Source organism: Moschus berezovskii, chromosome 17 (assembly GCF_049115385.1).
Source record: "Moschus berezovskii isolate FMDL1 chromosome 17, NW_MosBer_1.0, whole genome shotgun sequence".
NCBI classification, from domain to species: Eukaryota; Metazoa; Chordata; class Mammalia; order Artiodactyla; family Moschidae; genus Moschus; species Moschus berezovskii.
The window spans coordinates 14,532,628-14,554,061 of NC_142476.1; the positions used below are offsets into that span (position 1 = coordinate 14,532,628).

General features: G+C 42.8%; 1 protein-coding gene across 5 annotated transcripts in view; it reads right to left on the reverse strand.

Annotated features, from left to right (window-relative positions):
• The window catches only part of PTPRC (protein tyrosine phosphatase receptor type C), a 133,989-nt gene that overhangs the window by 91,759 nt on the left and 20,796 nt on the right, over positions 1 to 21,434 (reverse strand). The window lies entirely within an intron of this gene.

Genomic DNA, 21,434 nt, shown 5'->3' on the forward strand with positions numbered 1-21,434 from the left:
AAGGTTTGAAAAAATCTTGCAGGAATCCCTTGGCGATCCAGTGGTTAGGACTTGGGGCTTTCACTGCCAAGGCTGTGGATTCGATCCCTGGTTGGGGAACTAACATCCCACAAGCAGACAGACCTAGCAGAATAAACAAAACCAGATCTTGTTTTGTGGATGAAGCAGGAGGGAGGGCACACAGGGTGTCACAGGGGAATGCTGGGGGAGCAGGTGGGTGGGTGTGAGCCCCGGCAAAGCGGGCAGAGAGCCAGCAGGAGCACAGCCAGTCAGAGAGGCAGAACCAGAGCCCTGTGCAAGAATCTGGCAGCAGAGGAAATGACACTAAGAATTAGTCATTTTCAAACACACTCACATCGACCACCACAACGTGAATTCTGAAAATGGGTTCATTTCTTGTGGTTACTATGCAACCAAGGAGCCACTTCTTTGTAAATTCTGACCCAGTGTGTTAGCTGTGGGCACCGTTCCAACCATGTTATTTGTACAAAAGTCACTCCTTTGAAATGACTGCCATTAAGCTGGATCCCAGAAAATGGTTCCTTCTGAGAGCCAACAGGGCCTGTGTTTCAGCCTGTCTGTCCCATGTCACTGACTGTACACGTGAAAATAACTTCTAGCTGAATGTGTCATGGCCTCAGTGGTCTCGCTATGTGGGTGGATGGAAGGTCTTTGTTAAACAACCTTAATCTCCCTTAAATATGGTTCTGTTCACCAAAGAACTCTAATTCTTCCATAGGTAGAAATGGATGTTCCCAATCTGAAAGGCTAAGACATCAGCCTACGCCATTCAGAGTCTGAAATCTCTGTGACCCCGTGTTTATCTCCTCTAGAACGTACACTCGTAGGCTTCTCTGATCTTTACCTTTGCTCTCACATACCTGTCTCACCTAATCTGAAAAAAATCTTTGCTTGTTCCTGGAAAACACTTTAGCTGCCGCCATATTCCCTGCTTCCTTTCAAACCATCTCTCTTGACATAGAAGCGACTCATGACTTATCCCCCATTCTCACCTGAACCCTGATCGGTGGTCTTTCCTCCACACCGTGCACCTTGAATGATTATGCTCGTTTGGCATTTACCTGCCAAATGCAAGAAAGGCTCTCATTTCACTCTCCTGCATACCGTCTGTGCTTAGTGGCAGTCTGAGAGATGCTTGGCTGAATTAAAGCCCTCTCTTTGCCGGCAGGTTCATACCCCAGATGTCTGAATGTGCCTTTGTATGCTGCACCTCCCCAGCTCCTACAGGATCTTCAAAGCCCGAACTTAGCTGGTAGTACTTTTCGCTGCCATATCGCCCTCTGTCTATGCTTGTATAAAATGCATCACACCGTATCCTCACTGTATCTTCTGATTTGAGCGTGTGGAATGCTCTTCCCCCACGTAGGTATGTGGTAATTCTCACCATTCCCGCTCTTCCTCTGAAGTCATTTTCTGTGAGACTGCCCTGACCCCTTAACAGTCTCTGTTCCACTGGAATGAGAGCACACTTTAACTCCGACTTCTGCTTCCAGGGTCGGCCACACGCCGAATCCCTGAGCAACGTTCTAAACTTGCTCACTCTGCCTGTATTGTTGTTGTTTAGATTTTTTTTTTCCTTATGGAGGCCTTGTTTTAAAGTCTTTATTGACGTTATTACACCATTTTTTCTGTTATAAGTTTTGGTTTTCTGGCTGTGAGGCTTGAGGGATCTGAGCCCCCTGACCAGGGGTCAGACCCACAGCCCCTGCCTGGAAGGCGAAGTCTTACCCTCTGGACAGCCAGGAAAGTCCCTGCCACTGTGTATGTTTATGACTGTACTTTCTCATACTGTGTGCTGCCCAGGACCCCTGTGACACAGCAACAATGTATCCAAACCTTAGGATTTAAAGTCTATCAACCACTTCAATATTTCTCGAGACATCCAACGTGTTGGTACCTGTTCAGCATATTTCTATGGCGCCTTGTGAACTGCTGGTTTGCAGACGTGTGTGTGCATGTCTGCAAATAGAGGAAACACGTTTCTGAGGCAAAGATCACGACATTTTCCTTCCTGTGTTCTGCCCAGTGTTGAGCGCTTGCTTTCAGATAATAAGGATGGGATACCAGGGCTAGAATGACCACAGTGGCCCACCACCTGGGTGAGTGAAGGCCCCTGCCCTTTGTCGCCTGTCAGTAAAGGAACGAAGCCAAAGCCTTCTCTTCCCAGACTCATTTGGCCAAAGAGGCTGGCCTCTTACATCACCACTGACTGTATGATAGAATCAGTCCCATCTGAAGTCAGCTCACTATTTTTCTTTGATCTTTGCATACTGGGAAGCTTGTCAGATAAAATGGCCTAACGGATTTAATCATATGAAATGAGCACCAGCTCTGGCAACGAGCAGACACCGTTAAGTACTCAAAAGTTCTTCCTAACCCTCTTCTTCCTTGCCTAAGTCTACCAGAGAGGCTGGAAGGTGAAAATGTTTTATTTCTCCATGCCTCCTCCCTATCCCAAATTTCAGTGGGTGCCCCATGATAATTTTTCTGGCCGATAAGTGAAGACAAAGCCTCTGGGAAAGGTTTCCATCTCTTAAACAAAAGGCAAAAGCTCACTGGAAAAAAATCTCCTGCTGCTTTGCCCTTCCCTTTCTTCCTTCTTGGGATACAGATGAAAAGTATGGATGTACAGCAGCCATGAAGAGACACGAGATGGCCTGCATGAGTTCAAAAGCCTCTAACGTCTTAATAGATTTAGATCAGACACATGAAAAGAGCAGCGTCACTTTAGTCATTCCAATACCTCTGTGCTGGGCATGGGTTAAACTCCTCTAGATCCCTAGTTGTATAGTTTTAATTTGTTTGAATTATTTTACTTTGCTTGCTAGCTGAATACCAAGCTGACTGATACAGTAAGCTGAAGGATCATTGTTGAAGTTTCTTATAGTTATCTACACTCAAGCGAGGTTAGATTTTACTGTTAAAGACAAATGGAAATAAATCTACTATGTTTAAAGGTAGTTTAAATAAATTATTTAAATAAATATTATTTAAAATAAAAATTATTTAAATAAATAAATTAAATTAATTAAAAATAAATCTACTATGTTTATGATGGAAGTACTCATAGTCTACCTAGAAAATAGTGTTTTCTTAAGAAGGTCGCTTTGCTCATAGAGTATTGTATGCCTGTGAATTCTGTGTCTGGACTGACCAAGGCTGGATAAAATCTGTTCATGCCATCTCTGCTCTGGCCCCGTGCATCTTAAAGACTGCTGTGAGTCCTCTTCAACTCAGTTAATAGATTATTAGGCTTTTCAGTTTTATATTTACTTCAGCATCTAGACTTGGTTAGCAAATTGCCTTTCATCATTGCCTTTTCTTTCTAAGATAGAGCAACCTCACCTCAGCAATTGTTTCTAAAAGTGTTTGGCCTAGGAAAAAAAAATCTATTAAATCCAGAGATTACCACATCTACTAAATCTACAATCATCAAGGGAATCTCACCCTTGTTTCTGCCTCTCCTCTTCTCTCAGTGAAAAAACACACTTTTCCAGACACATAAGTTGCCATTTCCACCATTCAAACCTCTACAAGTCAATGTCCAAAACTCTACCAGCATCTTTAAATGTGAAGCTGTGAGTCAATTAAAAGACAGTGAGCTCCCTTTGTAGGTCACGATACATGAATGACAACAGGAACCGTGCATGAGCTCACTTTCCAGGATCAGGAAGAGACTCACTCTTATCTCTCCATATTCTCTTATCCTGAATGTGCCAATCAGAATCTACCTGCCTACACTTCAACAGTTTGCCAAAGGGACTCTTCATTTGGTCTTTTTCGCCATGCACCCAGTGGAACAAGCTTGAATGTTTGTGTTTTGCTTACCAGCCAGATGGTAGGGAACCAGCAGGACCCTATACTGAGTTCAGAGTTATCTGTTCTTGAACTGAAGTGAAAGTCGCTCAGTCGTGTCCGACTCTTTGCGACCTCATGGGCTATACAGTCCATGGAATTCTCCAGGCCAGAATACTGGAGTTGGCGTAGCCTTTCCTTTCTCCAGGGGGATCTTCCCAACCCAAGGATCAAGCCCAGGTCTCCCACATTGCAGGTGGATTCTTTACCAGCTGAGCCACCAGGGAAGCCCAAGAATACTGGAGTGGGTAGCCTATCGCTTCTCCAGCGGATCTTCCCCACCCAAGAATCAAACCAGGGTCTCCTGCATTTCAGGAGGTTTCTTTACCAACTGAGCTTTCAGGGAAGCCTGATATCTGTTCTTGGAAACACACAATTGTGTCAAGAAATCAGAATAAGAATGTCAGATGCTCTGGGGGCTGACCTTTCTGCTGCTTCACTGGCTTTGCCTCCAGCCTGCTTCACTGCCCTGGTACCTAACTTGACTTCTCTGGCCCATTTTGATGTCAAAACACATCCATCAAAATTATAATAAGTTAACAACATGTATTCCCCTACAAAACAGGGTATCAAAATGATCTATTGAACTGTTATAAAAGGCTGTGGAAATCTTCCAAAATCACTCCCCTTTTGCTGGACCCAAACCCACTCAGATTCAAGACCCTCTCTGAATTGGAAGACCTGAATTTTTCTTCATGGGCTCTCAGAACATCAGCCTTAAAGGGCTAAAGATAGCGTCGACTACTGTTGATATGTGAGTATCACAACGTCAAAAGAAAGTAGCTGTCCAGTTGCTTCTTCAGGTGTTAGAATCTGTAGGAGTTAAAAGGAGGAGGCCCAGTGGGAAAACTAGTCCTTGACTTGCAACCCAGTGCTTCTTGGGGTCCTAAGTAGCCTCAAAGAGGAGATTCTTGCCTTCTTTCTCAGCCAGAGTTTCACACTCATGAGCCATAAACATCAAAGCAGGTCTTGGCATCTGGAAGCTGGAATTTTCCACATTTCCGAAAAGCATCCATTAAATACCGGTAAGATCCCTCTACTTGACCTTGTTATCAAGTAACATGACTAGTGAAAATTATGGGGACTTCCTTGATGGTCCAGTGGCTAAGACTCCTTGCTCCCAATGCAGGGGGTCTGGGTTCGATCCCTGGTCAGGGAACTAGATCCCCCGTGTCACAGCTAAGACCTGGCACAGCCAAATAAACAAATAAAAATGGGAAGAGCAGAGTAAAGGCTTCAATGTTTTTCCTTTAAAAATTACGAGTTGACCAGAAAGCCCAGCTTTCCACAGGGAAACAGTTTCTACCCTGGGCCCCAAGAAGATGGTCCTAGGGGTCCGAAAAGCACCCTGCCCTCTGCAACTTGTTCTCAGGAAGACAGGTGGGCACTTGGTTTTCTTACACGCAAAGCATCTTTAAATCTCTTCTCAGCAACCAAATAGGTTATTTGCTGGTAACACCCTTCACAGTTGCAGCAGAATTCAAAGCAGCCATTTCGAACAAACACTTTCCCGTTTTTGTGAACCTTTCAAATGTGGGAAGATGGGCTGTTCCTTATTTCTCACAACCAGCCACAGACGCTGAAGGAAACAGAAGGAATGCCCGCACTTTCACCTCAGTTATCCACAGATCGGTTTTCTGAGAACACACAGGTGTCTGTGGATGCATAAACATCAGAGCAGCGCTGCCCCAGACAGTATCATTCCCCTTCCCCTCCTCCCCTGCATCCAGTCTCACTGTGCGATGCACTGGTTCCTAGGTGACTTCTGGACACGCAGGAGAGAGAAGTACTGTTCTGAAACTGCTTGTTGCTTTTTTTTTTTTTTTTTTTACTTTTTGGCCACACTGCACAGCATGTAGGATCTTAGTTCCCCGACCAGAGATCAAATCTGAGCCCCTGCATTGGAAACCCGAAGGCTCATCCAACTGGGCTGCCAGGGATGCCCCTGTTGTTATTGTTAACAGAGAAAAGCTCTCTTGTTTGTGTTCTACTCTGCTCAAAGGCAGGTAAGGTGATGTCAGACATAAAGAAATAATAATACGAATAACAGTATAGCCATGACAGTGTGCATGCTCAGTTGCTTCAGCTGTGTCTGTCCCTTTGCAGCCCCGTGCACTGTAGTCCACCAGGCTCCTCTGTCCATGCAGTTCTCTGGGCAACAATCCTGGAGCGGGTTGCCCTTTCCCACTCCAGCGGATCTTGCTAACGCAGGGATCGAACGAACCCAAGTCTCCTGAGTCTTCTGCATTAACAGACAGGTTCTTTACCATTAGAGCCACCTGGGAAGCCCACGATAATAATAAAAAATGCTAGCTAATATATGCTCACATATATTTAATGCTTTCTCTGGGCTAATCATTTATTCTTTAGGACTTGGGAGGTAGATGCTCAAAATCTCACCATTTACAGATGAAGAAATGGAGGCACAGAGAGGGTAAGACACTTTCCCAGAGAAATTCAGCACGTGGAGGGGCTGTGATTTAAATCCAGGAAGTCTAGTTATTCAAGTCCCCAATCCTGACCTACAGCAAAACTACCCTATAACCTGTGTCTCCAGGCCACCAGGTCCGCCCCGGATGCAGTGAAGGCTGCAGATCTGCAGTGACCTGATTAGGGCGTGGCCCAAGGGATCCCCTTAGAACTGAAGCCTCTTTCCATGCTTCCAGGAGTTCGCCAGTGCCTCCACCTATCCAGACTCAGGATTTTTTTCTTTCTATTTCCACAAACCCACCTGAGCCCCTCTACACTTCACAAGGGGTTGGGGCTTATTTAATTAGATAAAGGAACCAACTGTATAGCTTCAAGCGCTCTTCAGAATGCTGTTTTTTAAAGAAAGATAAAAAGTTCAAGACCATTATTATTCAGATTGTGAGCACTCCCAGCTTGGCTCAGCTCCGTAAATGGACTGAAAAGAATAAAATTCAGCAAGGTGTCGAGGGGAGCAGGTGTACCCAGCAGGGCTCAGGTCTGCGGAATTCAGAATTACATAGCGGAGTCGTGATCCAGGGCATCTTGCCTGCAGGGTAATTGTGCAGGGAGAGTGTCTCTGCTCCCCAGGAGCCTGGTCACAGACTCGGGAGGCTGTGGTGGTCCCCAGGAAGTAGGGCACAGAGACGCCCCTTCTCCTGCGGCAGGCGGTTTGTGCCCTGGCCGGAGACCATGCAGTTCAGCCCCAACCCCCACATGGGGCTCCTGGCATTGTTGCAGCAACTGCACAATGGATGGGGTAGTCCAGGAGGACAGCTTGACTGACCGTCACTTAGAGACGGCTTCCCAGGTGGTGCGGTGTAAAGGACTGCGCGCCAATGCAGGAGATGCGGGTTCGAGCCCTGGGGGAGGAGATCCCCTGAAAATGGCAACCCACACCAGTGTTTTTGCCTGAAATATCCCATGGAGGACGGGCCACAGTCCACGGGGTAGCAAAAGAGTCGGACATGACTGATGGGCACACACACAGAAGATATTTGCAGTTTTTCATTTCCACAGAATAGTGTTAAGTAGCTTATTTGCTCTACTTGTGGTGTATCTGGCTTCCCAGAGTCTTGATCTTTAATATGTAAAGTTTCTTTCCCTTCTTTTTTAATACTTCACTTCAGATAATATTGAAATAACAGAAAACAAAACAAAAAAATTACTCATGCTCACATCCTCAACTGCATTGTTTAAAATCCACATCACCCTTTGGTCTGTTCGTGAATGTATTCAATATTTGCTTTTTTACCCTAATGTCAGAGGTGGAGTTTTACAGTCTACATTTTCCATTAAGAAATATCATGTTTATTTCGCCAGGTTGCCTCCTTCTCCCCCGAATACTGACCTCTCCTGCTGCTGTCACCTCACCCCTCCCCTCCCCACTAAATCACGCCCAGCGTTTGTTTTCTTCATCGACACCTGGCAATTAAATTCCTGTTACACCAAATAATTATCAGATCCCTTAAGAGAAAAAGAACAAGGGCGTGAAATGAAGACCTCAGAGCTAAAGGAGAAATCATCATTTCACGGTTCCTGTGAAAACTCCGGCAGGCAAGTTCGAAGAGCAGAAATACCACTGTCCGGGAGCCGGCTGTCTGTAGCGTCTGGGAGGCTGTCCTGGGAAAGCAGTGAGTGGCCCTGGTCTGTGCGTGGAAGGTCACCGGGTCACTTAAAGCAGGAGTCTCCGGCATAAGGGGAGGACAAAGCTTGAGATTGTTTCCAGTCTTCCTAAATACTTTTTCATTTCTTCTCTCTCTCTCGTCATCCTACTTCATCCCTCTCATCGCTACCAAATAAACTACCTCTACCTGTGATGCTCTGGACTAAAACATATACTGAGGGACTTCCCTGGTGATCCAGAGGTTAAGAATTCACCTTCCAATGTAGGAGATGCAGGTTCGATCCCTGATCAGGGAACTAAGATCCCACATGCCTAGAGGCAAGTAAGCCCGAGCAACCCAACTAGAGAAGCCAGGGTCCCGCAACAAAGACCCAGCACGGTGAAAATAAATAAATAAACTATGCATTGATATTTGTGTTTACAGTAACACAGGGGACGACAGAGAATGAGATGGCTGGATGGCATCACCGACTCTGTGGACATGAGTTTGAGTGAACTCCGGGAGTTGGTGATGGACAGGGAGGCCTGGCGTGCTGTTATTCATGGGGTCGCGGAGAGTCAGACACGACTGAGCAACTGAACTGAACTGACTGAACTGAACACAGGCTTATACTGTATTTTTGTGTATTTATCTAAGCACACAGCCCCCAGAACATTCCTGGTCAAAATGAACCAGATTCAAAAGGTTTCAGACCGTATCTCCACCCTGCTTCCTATCAGCCATGTCACTTCAAACAACTTACCCAAATTTCCGACATTTCCCATTCTTCATCTATCAAATAGGCATGACAAATGTATGTACACCACAGGATTGTTGTAAGCATTAGGTGAGCGGATGAGTATTGCATTCAACACAGCACATTTCAAGTGTTGAATAGTGTCACTCATTTTCATGATTATCCCTGTTGATGTTATTATTTAGAAGTCAATATAGCATAGAAGAAATATATCACAGGAACCCAGTTATGTGGGCTCCAAGATCACCAGGGTTTAATGTGAAAAGTCAGCCTATTAATTGGACATGGTCACTTCTTGATAGTCATCCGTAGAAAGAGTCAAGATCCTGTGTCTGAAGAGCCGGATCCAGCCCCAGATACCACATTGAGAATGGAATTGAAATCCTGGAGTATTCAGAAGAGGCTAACCCAATCATGTGGGGGATGGAGGATGAAATGCAACGTGCCAAGCATAGTAATTTAAGAAAATGTAGAATATTTGTTTCTAACATAAAATAGTGTTGGTGAGGATATAAGAAATACATCCAAATACTTGAAATATCATATGGAAGAAGGTATCATCCTATTTTATGCCAATGTAAGACAAAGAAATTTACCAAGTTGGTTTAAGTCAGTAGGTCTCCAAGTGTGTTCTGGAGACTCACAAGGTCCCCAAGAATCTGTCAAGGTATCTTCAAGGCCCAAATTATTTTCACAGTAATGCCTATTTGTTTTCCTTTTTTCCCCACTCATTAGTAGAAAATAGATACCCCCAGAGGCTACATGGCATATGATACAACAGTCAAAATGCAAAAGCAGGGAATCCCCTGGCGGTCCAGTGGTTAGGACTCAGCACTCTCACTGCCAAAGCCTGGGTTCAATCCCTGGTCAGTGAACTAAAATCCCACAAGCCATGTGGTGTGGCAAAAAAAGAAAGTAAAAGCAGATATGAGAATCCAAGTATTTCTACTAAGACAGACATTAAAGAGATTTATAAAAATATAAAACATTGCCACTAGCCTTACTAAATTCTTGTTTTGTAACATGTGATTATTTTAAATAAATAGTAAATATTTATTATTTTTAATAAATATTATTATAGATACTATTTATATTCACACCTATGGGGTTTGTTTTTATTATTAAATTAACAGTAAATAAATATTGTACAGTCTCAGTTTTCTCTTTCATTATGGTCAGTAGAGATATGAGCCACATAAAGAAAACTCTTCAAGGTTCATAATGATGCTGAAGAATGGAGTTTACTTTGAAGAATGTTCAAGAAGGTGCACTAGAACTGAAATGTTTGGGGTCCAGTCATAATGGAGAGGCTTTGAAACCACCAATTTCAAATAATTTGAGTTGTTCACCACCAAAGTAGACTTTCCTTTTATATTTGTTGTTTAGTTGCTAAGTTGTGTCCAACTCTTTGTGACCACATGGACTGCAGCCCGCCAGGCTCCTCCGTCCATGGGATTCTCCAGGCAAGAATACTGGAGTGGGTTGCCATTTCCTTCTCCAGGGGATCTTCCCAACTTGGGGACTGAACCCACATCCCCTACATCGGCAGGTGGCTTCTTTACCACTTGAGCCACCAGGGAAATCCCCCCTACAGGAAGGGTATGTGGTAAATGGATACATTGATATTAATGGCCTCTAAAACTTCTTTCAATTCGGATTGTGCAATTCCCTGGAGAAAGGAAACGAAAGAGAGTCGGCTGAGAGACTGTTCTCAAGAGGCTGCTGGGAGAGGGGGCAGATTGGCGTGTGGTTGCGGGTGGAAGTTTGGGGTGAAGCAGAAAGTGAAGAGTTCTCTCCAAGCAAGGGACATGCACTCTGACCGCTGTGCCTGAGGTAGTTCTCTGAGAAGAGGCTCTGGGTTCACAGCCCAAGTCACCTACATTTCTTAAGGACCACAGTCTAGTCAAGGCTATAGTTTTTCCAGTGGTCATGTACGGATGTGAGAGTTAGACTGTAAAGAAAGCTGATCACCGAAGAATTGATGCTTTTGAACTGTGGTGCTGGAGAAGACTCTTGAGAGTCCCTTGGACTGCAATGAGATCCAACCAGTCCATCCTAAAGGAGATCAATCCTGGGTGTTCATTGGAAGGACTGATGCTAAAGCTGAAACTCCAATACTTTGGCCACCTCATGAGACGAGTTGACTCATTGGAAAAGACCCTGATGCTGGAAAGACTGAAGGCAGGAGGAGAAGGGGACGACAGAGGATGAGATGGTTGGATGGCATCACCTACTCGATGGACATGAGTTTGAGTAAATTTCGGGACTTGGTGATGACAGGGAGGTCTGGCGTGCTGCAGTCCATGCGGCCACAGAGTCAGACACAGCTGCACGACTGAACTGAACTGGAAGGATAAAGTCTGGTTTTCCTAATGGCCCCACAAGTCTCCCCTGAACATTCCAGAAACTAATGGTTAAGAGTCATTTGAAGAGGAAAATTGGTCAGAGCACATATGATTCCTCCTCCAGCCTATGTCACATCCGGTAACTTGGAAGCCTTGACTCAGGAGTCTCACTGTTCTGGTTCTAATGCTGGCATCAACATTTGTATCTAATATTTGCACATATTTGCTGTTGTTGCCCAGGTGCTAAGTCACGTCTGACTCTTTGCGACCCCATGAACTGCAGCACATTAGACTTCCCTGTCCTTCACTATCTCCCTGAGTCACATACATATATGTTCCTGCTCTCTTCCACTCAGGTTTACATCAAAATTTAAACACAGCTGCACCACAGATAAATGTGCAAACTAGGAGAATGTAGTTCACAGAGGAAATGCAAAAGATGATAAGCAAATGGAAAAAAACACACAGTATCAAATTCAATGCAAAATAGGCACTTTAAGGAGTACCAGGTGCCCCTGTAAAATTAACACGTTTGAAAATGATGTAAGTAAACCCTGGCAAATAAACGTGAGAGACTTGCATATCTTGCCAGGAAGAGCCTTGGCAAGAAAATCTTTCCGAAAAGTCCTTTGTGCCTATACATGGAGAGACTCAAGCCGTTTCTAGTCTTTGACAGAAATTCCAGGTCGGGGACTCTGTCTAAAATAGTCATGTATCTATGGTCAAGGGTTTCTGCATAATGATAGCATTTTAAAGAGAAACTGCCAAAGCATTCTTCTTTGACAACAAACTAAAGAACTAGTTCCATGGGAAAAAGTAAGACAGTTAACCTTCAGGGCCAAATCGGCTTCGTCATCAAACGCACACTGTCCGATTCTTGAGACAGCCCCCACCTGCTGTTGCCTGAGAATAAGCTTCGGTCCCCTCCACGTCTCCAGGGGGAATCACACAAGAGGTTCTATATAGGGAGGGGCCAGACACTTCCCACCACTGCTGTGTCTTCTGTCCCTTGGCTCAGAGAGATGCGTACATCTGTTGAGTCCTTGTAGGAAACAAGCAAGTAATTGCTGTGACACTGTATGTGTCCGGTGACAACAGGCAGGAGCACAAGATGGAGATCAAAGAGTAAGGATGTGGTACCTGATCATCAGAGACTCGGGACTCGTGTGGACGCCCCCTTAGGACTGGGCACCTTAGGACCGGCCACCTCCATTGATCCATGTTGGGTTTCCAGTCTTAAGGAAATAGAATCTCACTTCTCTGAACATATTTATTTTACTTGAAATCACTTGGTCTCTAATTTTAAGTTCACCATTAAGACTTTGAAAAAAAAAAAAAATGTTGCTAGCAAAACCATGCCCGTGTAGAAAATGGCCTTTCTCGTTCACCACTGCAGAGGCAGGGCGCTGCCTGCTAGCCACTGCCACTCCAGTGTTCTTGCCTGGAGAATCCCAGGGACGGCGCAGCCTGGTCGGCTGCCATCTATGGGATCGCACAGAGTCGGACACGACTGAAGCGACTTAGCAGCAGCAGCCATGAGGTAGGACCACGTTGCTTTTTCAACTTGACATTCTCAAAGTCTCATTAACAAATCTCTTTTCTTCTGGAGACGTACTCCCAAGGGAGGATGCCTTCTCTGATCATTGTGAAAAGCTTCCAACAGCTGTGCCATGTTCTCAACAGTCATTGTGGGGGACTGGATGAGTAGGGTTTTCCAGAAACTAGCATCAGAACAAAAGAGCCATTTCATCACTTTGTCACCTGCGCGTTTGTGTGTGCATGTGTGTGTGACAGCTGTGCTTCATTTACTATTCCCAGGGCACAAATGCTGAAGTGTTAACCAGCTTTGTGGGGGTGAGAGGGATAGGAAAGTGGGGAGGAGGCACAGCAAACTCATTACCTTAGTCTGTAAAAGACCAGGGGAAAGGCTCTACAACCCAAACCACTTCACATGGGGGAAATGTTTTTCTCACGCACTAGAGACCAGCCAGTCATGGGTCCATCCTAGCCTCTCCGTGTCTTTCTGTCTCTGTGTCCTCCAATTCTGGAGGACAGAAAGCATTTACGTTCCATGTTTCCTTCACTGATTCATCTATTCATGGTGCATGCTGCTTTGTTTTATGCCCTCCTGATACAAGGAAGTAACATAATACCATCCTACGCAGACCCGAGGGTTTGCCATTTTTCTCAGAATAGCAGCCATCGGTATCAGTGTCTCTATACAAAACAGTCTAAAATATTCCCATGTTCACAAGGAACCTCAGGGTTTTAAGGGTTCATTCATTCATTCCTTGTGAATCCAGCAAGGATGTGTTGAAAGACTGCTCTCTAATGCAAAAGCATTTGCACCTGAGGATATAAAAGCAAACAAGGAAAAGTCAATCCTTGCAGGGACTCACAGGATTATGTGCTGTGCTGTGTTTAGTTGCTCAGTCGTGTCTGACTCTTTGCAACCCCGTGGGCTGTAGCCCTCCAGGCTCTTCTGTCCATGGGATTCTCCAGGCATGAATACTGGAGTGGGTTGCTGTACCTTCCCCCAAGGAAGGCTGGGAATCTTCCCAACCCAGGGATCGAACCAGCATCTCTTGTGTCTCCTGCACTGGCAGGCAGGTTCTTGACCACTAGCGCCACCTGGGAAGCCCTACAATATTTCAGAGAGAAACTAAAATGTCAGGGGAAGAGCATTCCCATGAGACAGGTCAGAAGACGTCCCTGTGGGGACATGGAAGGCTGCAACCTACAGGCACATCAGCCACTTTCCTAAAAATGTGAATATAGGAAAAAAAGAAAAAAAAAACTGGGCTAGGCCATGGAGCTGGTTACCAGGCTACAGTGCAATATCTAAACATAATTAGACTAGTCTGTATAAATATGGAAGAGATGCTACCAATGCTCACCAATTTTTAGGGTGCCTGGAGGAAGCCCATGGCAACAAGAAACCTACAAGAACTTGGTCAAGATGAAAGCAGGGATGTTAGCACCTGAGCAGAAATTTTGAATGGGTAGAGGTACTGTGGTGTTGGAGAAGACTCTTGAGAGTCCCTCGGACTGCAAGGAGATCCAACCAGTCCATTCTAAAGGAGATCAGTCCTGGGTGTTCATTGGAAGGACTGATGCTGAAGCTGAAACTCCCAATACTTTGGCCACCTGATGCCAAGAGCTGACTCTTTGGAAAAGACCCTGATGCTGGGAAAGATTGAGGGCAGGAGGAGAAGGGGACGACGGAGGATAAGATGGTTGGATGGCATCACCACCTCGATGGACATGGATTTGGGTGGACTCCGGGAGTTGGAGATGGACAGGGAGGCCTGGCGTGCTGCGGTTCATGGGGTCGCAAAGAATCGGACACAACTGAGCGACTGAACTGAACTGAACTGAGGGTACCCAAGCGCCGCGGTGGAGATGCAGCACTGAAATGCGTATTTAGCAAGAGTGGACTTTCCTCTCAGACTTCTGGTATCTCCATCTGGGTGGAGATTGAAAAATAAATAGAGCCAAAGTTTTCTCACAGTGTTTTGCCACTTCTGCTTCCGGACTCATTCAGAAACCCAGAAGAAGCAAGATAGATAAAAATGAAAACACTGTTTATTTTTTTTAAATGACAATTGATTTTTACCCACAAAACTCAGTCTACCTCATTCAGATATGTTTGAGATTATAGGCAAATATCCCTAATGAATCTATTTTTATTTAGAGAGAAACATTGTTTATTCTTGACATTCTCTACCTTAGCTTGGAGAGAAAGAAAGTCTTCACTGTTTGATTTCAATAAATACAGAAAATGGAATGAGTTACAAAATTTGAATTTCTTTAATGAAAAAAAAAATTAAAGCACCATATTGGTGAGTATTCAGGATCAGAAAAACTTATTTTCTCCATTAAACTTGGAAAAATTTATTTTTATGAAACAGTTAATTATCAACACTATGATTAGAGAAAAGACACAGGTAACTCTCTGTGCTGTAATAACCAAATTTTTTTTATATCAGCCCAAACTGTAGGAAATCAAAGTCTTTAGATATTCACATACATGTAAACTATTGTATTTTTATACTATTATTTACTATTTATACCTACTGGTGTTAAATGATCTTAATTCCATGCTATGCTGCATTTTAAATGTTCTATAAACCCAAGAAACACATCTAGTTGAAACAAAATTGGTTTTCCTCTCTAATTGAATCTCCTGGTATAGCGCACTTTGCTACGACTCCCTGCTAGAAGGCTGCCTGTGTCTGCTTTCACAATTTCGAGTCACAGGATGTGGCTGCCTCAATTTTTATCTCCATCTGGCAGAACATAACCAACCTGTTTGAGCTCTTAGCTCTGACTTCATAGCAACTAAATGTTCCTTGGGTTCCCGGCCCCCCACCATCTCCATGTTGCGTATTTCCTATAAAACCTTAAGTCAGTACACTTGTTTGGGGAACTCGCAGCATAAACTCACAGCACCCAGCCGAGCTGCATCAATTGCTAAACAAGTTTCAGAGGTCCCTTTGGTAGCTCCTGAGCGGTGCACCCTGTTCTGAATTAGCCACTTCTATCCTACTGGCAGGTGTCTGGATTCAATGGAGGGCAGGGGTGGGGGTGGGGGGAGGGGAGTATTGAGGATGGAGAAGAGAGAGGAAGGAAAGCAACAGTATCTTTTGATTTAAAACCTGAGGATGGTAGATATCTCTTTCTTCCCTGTGCAAACAATGCAAACACATCTGTGACCCTTTTTACCAGGAAACGCTTAAGGTTGGTTCTAGCACATCTCATCAGAAACAACTGCCTGACACAGTTGAACTGGACTTAGAGAGGGACATGCATTGTGGACCCCTGTGATTAGAAGTGGGTCACTGTTAATCTATGAAATAAGGACTGAATTGCTGTTTTACCTTTGGGACAACTGGTAAATACACAGATCATTCTTACATGGGAAAAAAAATGATGCCATTTTTATGTTGTTCTGTTAAGCCTTCTTAAACCTTTTTACTATTTACTGTCTCGTGGCTATAGTAAAATTCTCAAATTTGTGGATATTTCTGATCTTTTAAGTTTCTATAAAATAATCCATGTCCCCTTTGGTCACTTTAAACAGTAACCCATCAGACTTCTTGGTGAATAATGCTTTGTATGTCCTTCCTGGAAGCATCCAAGGGCTATGTCCTTCCCAAATTGCACAACGGTTCTGCCAGGGGAGTCCTAAAGAAGTGATTTCAGCTAAACCACTAGTTCCCAAGGAAGGTGATGAGGGTCTGAAGGCAAAAGACTTTTTGGGTGGTCTTGACTGGCAACACCTAAAGACTTTTTGGGTGGTCTTGACTGTGGTGGAAGGGAGAAGGGGGCAAGGGAGGCTACGATGTCTAATTTGTAAAGACCAGGGATGCTGCTGAACACGGTCCAATGCACAAGACAGCACAGTTATCCAGCCCAAAACGTCAATCACACTCAGACTGCATTCATTCCACTTTAGGTAACTGAGCTCCGAGGACATCAAGTGACTGACCCAACACCACCCAGAAGAGTCTGAGAGACCAGAAGCAACAGAAACTGGTGACAGGGTCAAGGTTCAAAGCTTGTCCCTAAACATCTAATCTCATACTCATTTCATTCTGTCAGACAAATTGCTAAAAACCTTGGGGTGTACAAGAGGATTTCTGGACTGGGGTTCCTCATTTTATGGTATATAACACAGGGCAAGTCTTAAACGATCTTGAGTTTCAGTCTTTTTCACTCGTAAAGTAGATGAGCTAAAATAGATGATTTCTAAAGTCCTTTTTAGGATTTCTTTACTCTAAAACTCTATAATTATATAACTAATGATGCCTTACATTATAATTGTCTCCAAATTCCCTTCATATTTCTTTCTAAACATCTCTAGGAATCCTAACCCCAAAAGAAGCAGAAAATATTGCTGCTAATTTAAACAAAACAAAACAGCACCTAACCAATACTTGACTCTCAGTAAATGGTGAAGAGCATGGTGGTCGAGGTTTAGTTGCTAAGTTGTGTCTGACTCTTGGGACCCCACAGACTGTAGCCCACCAGGCTCCTCTGTCCATGGGATTTCTCAGGCAAGAATACTAGAGTGGGTTGCCATTTCCTTCTCCAAGTGAAGAGTGCAATAAGATTCAAATAGGTTATCTAAAGATAAAGTGAAAGGAATAAAGGATCCTCGATGTCTACGATTTTAGTAGGAAAGCAAGTTTTTCTGGCCTTTCATATCCTACGTACATATTAATTTATTTTGACCATAAACATGCTGTATAAATACTAGGAAGACACAAGAAAATGAGTCATGTACTCAGCAAGACGTAGCAACCCAATTAATGGAATTGGCTTGACAGATAAAATCCATGATATAGTTCCTGAGATAAAAGTCCCCCAAAACCTTCACTGACCTTAATTCTCAGTAACTTTGATATTGTGGATCAGAAAAATTAATCAGTGCTTTAATTCTCATACTCATGCCTTTAGAGCAAAAGTGGGATTGGTTATGTGCTCTATTTTAAAGGCTAAAACATTCAGTAGGTTAATTGCTACAATTGTAAAAGAAGACAAGGGATTTTTTTTTTTTAATGAATAGTTCTCCTCTGTTCACTAAAAACAAAACTATTACCTGTAACCTGTATACATACATTTTTTTTTTGGGGGGGGGAAGGGTTACCATGTAACTTTTAAGTCCTAATTTTAAATCCTGTTTCTTTATTAAAAAAAAAAAAGCAAATGGCATTTTTAGATGTCAGACTGTTGTTAATTTTCCCACTAGTTAATTTTTTAATCAGAATAAAATGAGCTACCATTTCTCTCTCTTTTTTTTTGTACAAAAAGAATTTTAATCTGACCCATGTGCTATCATTATTGTTGACCTCTGAGTGTTTTAACAACATTTTGATGAATCTTAAATCAATTAGCACTCTAAAGGAAAACATCTGTGGTCCTAATACTTTTTAGAGTGGCTCTTAATATTGTTTTTCTAAGAAATTTAAAATGTATTTAGTTTTAAAGAAGTCATTGAAAATTCCATAATTCATCATGTGTTAAAACAGTAGATATGAAAGTCATGTCCATTTTATTAACAAACACGAGGCGTGTGCATCTGGAAGAAAGGATTATTTAAAAAGTCGGTGGAAGGAAATGTTTTCCCGCCCATCAAATCCAGACGCTCAGCCCATAAAAGGGAAGCCTAGAAAGAGAGGCGGGGTATGGTATCTGATATCGTTAAGAAGAGTTTACTTATGATAAAATTCATGGACAAGGAACGCCAAATTAGATTTTTAAAAACTTAAGCTTTAGTTTTAAAAGAGTTGTAGCAATATTTTCTACATTCAATATGGAATGGAATAAAGGGTGAATTAAAAGACACAAGAATTTTTTTTCAGAAATAACATTATATAAATACTTCATTTTAAAATATAAAGATTACTCTTTTAGCAAAAAAAAAAAAAAAAGGGTAGATCCATGATATGAATTTTCTCTCAAAAACCGACAAAACAGATATCAGAGCAAATAGTCCACAAAACCATGGCTTTGTGGGTTGCACTGATTTTTTTCTTTTCTTTAGTCCATTGGTCTTTAGCAAATACAGATGTTTGTAGAATAGTTTGATCACAAAATAGGAGTACACGTTGACAATGGCTGAGTATTCCATATTTCCATTTGATTTATAGATTAATATGAGAACATTTCTTGTTTTTTAAGTCAAGATTTCAACTTTTATTCCAATTCACAAAGTGAAAAACCAAAAGAGAGCTAATGATCACAGTAGTAACAGAACTTCGTATTCCCTCACAGCTTTAAATTCTTAGAGAGTTCCTTCCATGACTTCATTTCATTGCGCTTTATGAAGTGCTTTCTCGTTCATTTTCTGTAACCACCCCACACTTAGAAAGTACATTTTGACATTTAGTTTAAGAGAAGGCATTCTGTTGAGGATCACAAAAGTCATTTTGGATTCCTTGAACCTCATGCACTTTTTTTGTTTTGAAAATTGACTAAGCTAGATGGGAAAACAGAGAAGGCAATGGCACCCCACTTCAGTACTCTTGCCTGGAAAACCCCATGGACGGAGGGGCCTGGTAGGCTGCAGTCCATGGGGTCGATACTAGTCAGACACCACTGAGCAACTTCACTTTCACTTTTCACTTTCACACGTTGGAGAAGGAAATGGCAACCCACTCCAGTGTTCTTGCCTGGAGAATCCCAGGGACGGGGGAGCCTGGTGGTCTGCCGTCTATGGGGTCACACAGAGTCGGACACGACTGAAGCGACTTAGCAGCAGCAGCAGATGGGAAAAACATGTAAAGTTAAACTGATGTTAATAGACAATATCTTTAGTTTGTGACAATATCTTTAGAATGTGACAAAACTGGCAAAAATTTTACATTTGACAACTAAAGGTATTTTTGTGATTCTTATTTCCTCAGCTTTGAAGTTCTGCTTATACTGTATCTGACTGGTTCCACATCCAGAACGCTGAGGTTCTACATGCCTTTGACCTTGCCCTGGCCATTCCCAGTGGTTCTTTCATCAGCACCTTCTAGATGCCCTCATTGTAGCATCACCTTCTATTCTTAGAATAGGGATCATCTTTTATTGCAAAGGCTTTTGAGTTTGTGTTGTAGGTCACTCTGAAAATGGTCTTCCTCTCTGTAAGAACCTCCCTCTCTCAAACCCGTAGACTTGTGGGTTCCATTTGTTCTCAAGTTACCAGCGAGCAAACCAGCATCGCAGCTGCTCACTCACGTGGGAAGCTGTTTCGAGTTCTCTTTTATTTAGATGGAAAGTCATTCCCTTCATTCAAACGTTTATCCTTGAAACAATGGACAAATGAAGTCACACTTGCTCCATCAGTGACCTGACACCTCTGAAAATGGGTTACACACAGGTGGATGGTCTTACAGCAGCGAGGCTTTCTGCTTCACTGATGCTAAAGCCACAAGCATGAGCATCTACTTCCCCTGCAGTAAGAGACTGCTCACAGTACGTTGGTCCTCTTTCTCTCCTTCCCTCTCCCCCAACCATGCACGCACGTGGGATGAAGCAGCTGTGCCTAAACTGTGCTTGATACCTGGACAAAGATACAGCAGGGCTGGAAGAGAAGGCTCTGCAACTATCTCCTGTGTGAGCCTTTTCAATACGATTTCATTATTGGGATCACAGTAAATGACCCAAACATTCGATGTGCTTGTCTTTCAACTTAAGTGAAACACCATCCCACAAAACTAAACGTGATAGTATCTATATTGCTTACTCTTTGGGTTTAATCTTATTAATAATTCCTCTGTCCTCTATTAAGACTAGAGCCCGAGGATTGTCCGAGCATTTATCTGATACTCTGAAGGATTCTGAATACAGACAATGTAGAAAGAGATGACAGCAGCATGCAGGTGGCTCACCCTCCTGAGCGCCAGAAACACGGGAGGGGCCCTAGGCTCCTTCCTTCTCAGTCTCTGTACTTAAAACCAGAACAACAGGGAAGGGGAAATTTACCTATTCCCTCTTAGCACAGGATAACCAGTAGCTTTTATGATAAATATCGGGAAACAAATGAACAAACACAATTATGAGTCAGACTTGATAACAGTTGTGTACCTAAGTTACATGAGATCACATTTATAAAATGTTGAGAGTAGTATTTGGTCAGCACTAGTTTTCTTGCTAGTTAACTACCAGTGAGTAGAAAAATAAGCTCCTCCAAGGATTTACCTCTAAGAAAACCTCTAAACCTGATTAAGATCTTATTTGTGTGTGGTCTCAAAAGGACAAACCCCCATGCGTATGCTGCAGTTATCAAGGCTGTTAGGTTCTACCAGTACAAGCCTATGGGATAACCAACTGATTTCACTTTTCTCAAGGAAATTAAAGATTTAAAAATTGATTTAGAAATAAGCCTCTTACAGAGGAAGACAAATGCTATATGATATCACCTCTATGTGGAATTAAAAAAAAAAATACAAATTAATCTATGTACAAAACAGAAATAGACTCATAGACATAAAAACATATGTATGCTTACCAAAAGGAAAAGGGAAGGAGGAAGGATAAATTACAGGATTAACAGATACACACTGCTATAGATAAAATAGATAAGCAACAAGGATTTATGGTATAACTCAGGGAATAATATGCAATATCTTATAGTAATCTATAGTGGAAATAAAATAATGTAACTGGGTCACTTTACTATACACCTGAAACTAACACAATAACATAAATCAACTATATTTCAAAAAAAGAAATAAGCCTTTAATGTGATGAATTCACTCTCAACAACCCACCACAACCTGTCCAAGTATTGCCTTAAATAGTATTTAAAACTTTTTAAATCAGCAAGCGTCAAAACAAGGTCCTCACAATAGACTCAACAAAGCATTGTTATTTGAGTTAAACTCCTAA